Here is a 4680-nt window from a genome sequence, read left to right as displayed (position 1 = left end):
ATAGTGCTTTGTGAACACAAATTAGTTAGCATAAATACAGTTAAATAGGCGAAATATTAGGTGTCTATTTACTTGTGACCACTCAGTGTGTATATATATATAGAGAGAGAGCCTGACTGAAGCCTAGAACTTTCTGCAAAGTACGAGACATTATGATGTAACAATAATCAAAGAAATAACTAGAAACCTTAGAAGGTTCTACTAATATAACGCAACAATCTAACAATCACCGACTAGTGAACTACACAACATATGACTTGTACACAGATACTTAAACCAACTGGCGATAAATTGTTGCTTTTTAAAATACTAAATGTAATGCTCTCGATTTGTAACTATTTAAATCATAACTCTCATAATAAATTTAAATGAAACAGTTGTGTACATCTAACAGTGTTGGTTTCTTCTATTGGCGTGATCATAAGACTGTAAAACAATTACCTGGAACTCGATGGTCTGCACGTGCACTCTTCTATTGGGCGTGATCATAAGACTAAAACAATTACCTGGAACTCGATGGTCTGCACGTGCCGATGCAATCACGGCTTTAATTGATGGTATTCAAATATTTCTAGGTTCTTTGAGCAATGATACTAGTCAAACAAGAGAAACAATATATGATACTTAAAATCTATGTAAGAAGATGAACAAGTTTAAGGTAGTTTTCTTGAAAATACTATGGAAAGATATTCTTACCCGTCTTAATTGAACAAGTAAAATTCTGTTAAAAAAGAAGAGGATTTTAAACTTATGTTAATGTCTGCATTCTTCAGTAAGTATTGTCATATATTTAGAAGTTAAGTTAATATGAGTGCAAAGCAAGAACAAAATGTGTCAATAGTAATTACAGTGGGATTAGTGAACGTACAAAAAAAAGTTGCCCCATCACTTCTTTTGACAGAACTGCTAGTGGTACCGTTCTTCAAGGTTGAAATGTACTTGCCAGTCATTGACTCACTGATTTGTAATTTAGAAAAAACAACTGAAGCATCATAAAAAGAAATCAATAATTATTTTGGATTTTTCCAGAAACTTAGTGGTATGAACTCTGCTGAAACTACTGAGAATTATGAAAGGCTTGTCTTAATTTATAACAAAGATTTGGAGAAAGGAGAAATCATCCGAGTGTCAGCAAATCAAGCATTACATGTCAAAAAAAAAAAGACAAATTATTTTCAAGTATTTATGAACCATTAAAACATGACAAACTGGAAGCAACATTTCCTTATATTGAAATATTTTTACGGATATTCTTATCAATGATGGTCACAAACTGCAGAGGCGAAAGATCTTTGTCATAGATAAAATTTAATATTAAGAATGAGCTCCACAGTTGCATGCTTCAACCAAGATTGAACACACTATCCTGATATCAATCAGATATCAGGATATCAATCGGATATGCTTCGCGAACTCGATTTTGATTATATTATTTGTGACTTTGCAAATAAAAACAAGAAAACACATCTATAGAACTGTATATAAATAAAATTTTTGTTTTTGTACTTTATTATGGCTAATATATGCAGAAATTAAATAAAAACTGTTGAATATTAAAAAGCTGTATTTGTATTTTTAAGTGTGAATTTTGTAGATGGGCCCCCAATTCACTCTTAGACCCCCACCCCCACCCTAGCCTTAAGATGGTGATGAATTAAATGCATTCTCTATGGACTATCCTTGAATGCATTCATTTATTTGAATCACAGATAGGAAAATGTTTTTATGATGCTTGAGATGGGCTAAGGAAAGTACTGGATCGGTTGATGAAAGATAAACTTATGATGAATCATAAGAAGTGTGTATTGTTCTGTCAACAGATGTGTTTCCCGAACACAAAGTCAGTGGAAAGGGAGTGTATACAAATTAAATAAATATTAAATTTCTTCAGAAATGGTCAACACCACGAAACTTGTGTGAGGTAAAAAACTTTCTTAGGCTAGCCTTATTACCGTGATCTTAAGAATTGAATACATTCCCAATTATAATATGCACTCTAATCCTCACGGAAAAAAGCCAAATTTGTCTTATCATCATAAATAATATGCACCTATTGTAACCCTTCAACGATTTTGTCTAAGCTTTTTTTTTTGTATGTCTCATGGAATAAACTGCCTGACGAAGGGCTTCCACCCGAAACGTTGCAAATAATAATATAGTTTTTGTTATAGATGTGTGTTTTACCAATTTTCATTATTTTTTCACGTCTTGCGGACTTTTCTACTGTTTGTGAAGAGTGTATGTGGCTGACCCCTGACTACTGGTCTAATGCTCAAAATAGTGGAGCCCATTGATGTAGATGCATTTTTGTAGAAGACTGACGTTTCTGACCTCACTGTGTTAACCACAGAATAGTCAGTAGAAACAAAGCTCACCATGAATGTACTGGAATCAGTTGTGGAAAAGCCTATGAGCCTAATACAATTGGCAGAATTACGTCTGCATGAGGCCCCAAAACAGAAGACATTTCCGACACTTCCCCAGCTCCTGTGTAAAATGATTCCTTGTGGATAGTCAAACATTGGTAACCACCCATCGAGTGATCCATCAGCAGGTGCTTGACAATCTCATAGTAGTACCACCAGAAGTGCTCACACCTTATTGTGATAGAGTATGAAAGTAAACGTGGTTTGAATAAGAAGTACAGATAAAGTAAAATATTTTGGATACTATATAACTAGTGACTAAACCGAAGAAAGACCAGTGAGAACATTAGAAGAATACACATAGAAGGCGATTCTAATGTCTGAGCAAGCAAACTGAAACATAAGATAGTGTTAACAAGCACTACGCCTATAGGACAGAGGTTTTATAGATTGGGAGTGAGGCACAAGGAAGAATTGAAAATATGTATAATGCTTGAAAATGAAGTTATAGACGACTGTTGCCCCATCAGTTTTACTTCACTTTAATAGTTATATACTCTCATGATAGGTGGAAGTTTCATGACACTATGAGTGAAGTTGCCTACTGCCAGAGAGCATGTTGTTCGATGTCACTTGGCACGATAGTTCGAGGCCACGAACAGGCACTAGAGGGCGCATTAGTATGATGAGCTTGCACATAGTTCGCTAACGAACCACTGAAGAGTGATTGATGTAGATCCACATGACATCAACTTTATAATAACAATCAATCTTAAAATTAATAATTTAATCTAATTTAAATAAAGTCGTGATTACAATTATCACCATTATAGAGGCCTGGCAATGGCCAGGTGGTTAGGGCGCTCGACTTGCAATCTGCGAGTCGCGGGTTCCAATCCCCATCCCACCAAACATTCTCGCCCTTTCAGCCGTGGGGGCGTTATAATGTGACAGTCAATCCCACTATTCATCGGTAAAAGAGTAGCCCAAGCATTGGCGGTAGGTGGTGATGACTAGTCTTACACTGTAAATTAGCGACGGCTAGTGTAGATAGCCCTCGTGTAGCTTTGTGCGAAATTCAAACAAAACAGCATTGTAGTTTTGCTTTGGAAGTAAAACATTAAATCTGCTATTTTAAACATATCAACTATAGTTTTTTCTTATATACTGTGTACGTTTTACATAGTTGGATGGTATTTCTAAGGAATATTGTGTTACTAAGGTTATTGTTTCTGTAGGTGGATGATGCCACTAAGGACAATGTTATCCTACTTTGGGGTATTTATATTTATTATACTTGTATATATCTGTACTGAAAAGGACGGATTTTTGTGATATAAACTCCAAATATTACACAATAAATTAACATACAATCATACTGTTTCACTAGTTTGTATTATGGATTAAATACATTCTTTTGCTATTCCTCTACCTGTATAACTATGATTTTTATTATGTATAACAGTAAATGAGTTCTTGTTAAAATATTACCTTTTTACACATGTTGACAGTTACTTTATAGTTGAACTTACATATTACATATGTTTTAAAAAGGCTGACAGTGCTTCGCTGGTCAACAGTGTTACTATACAGTACTGTGCAAAAGTGTTAGGACAAAGTCAAAAATTAGATTTCAGGCTACTTTCAAAGAACAATGAAAGGTAAGTCACAGGTGAAACATCAAAATTTTATTAATATTCATACTTAGTACAACAGAAACTCAGTGGAAGTGCTTGAGTTCAGCAAACAGTTAATATTGTGTGTCCCCTTTTGCTTTAATAACAGCAGACAGTCTTTCAGACATTGTTGCAACATATTTAATTGAAGTATCCTTTAGAAGTAGTTTTTGATTAGTCAATTTTTGATCTATAACTCCCAGATCTGCTCAACTGGGTTGAGATCGGGGCTCTGGGCTCTTTACTACCGCCGTGCTTGACTCAATTGTCCGTCTCTATCTCTGCCTGTCAACAACTATAGTTCCGATCGCTGTATCTGCTATCCTCGGTTCCCACTGACCTTACCTGCTGTCCTTGGTTCCCCACTCTCCCTCTCTCCTTTATCTAGCTCACTTATATACGATAATAGCACCCAAATAACCTCTTTGACAATCTTCTAGACACTCATCACGTGCTACCAGCGTCACTTGACTTCCACTGTCGTAACACAAACGCGTGCATAGCACGCACTAGCATTTTCGCTCTTCTAGTTAATCATTACGTGTTACCAACGTCACGTGACTTTCGCTGTCGTAACACTGCCCCTTCCTTAGTATTGTTCATCCCGATCAATAGTCACTTAAATTAAACCAATAGAT

This window comes from Limulus polyphemus, unplaced genomic scaffold (assembly GCF_000517525.1).
Source record: "Limulus polyphemus unplaced genomic scaffold, Limulus_polyphemus-2.1.2 Scaffold1336, whole genome shotgun sequence".
NCBI classification, from domain to species: domain Eukaryota; kingdom Metazoa; phylum Arthropoda; class Merostomata; order Xiphosura; family Limulidae; genus Limulus; species Limulus polyphemus.
The sequence above is the reverse complement of the archived record's forward strand: the minus strand, read 5'-3'. Positions refer to the sequence as shown.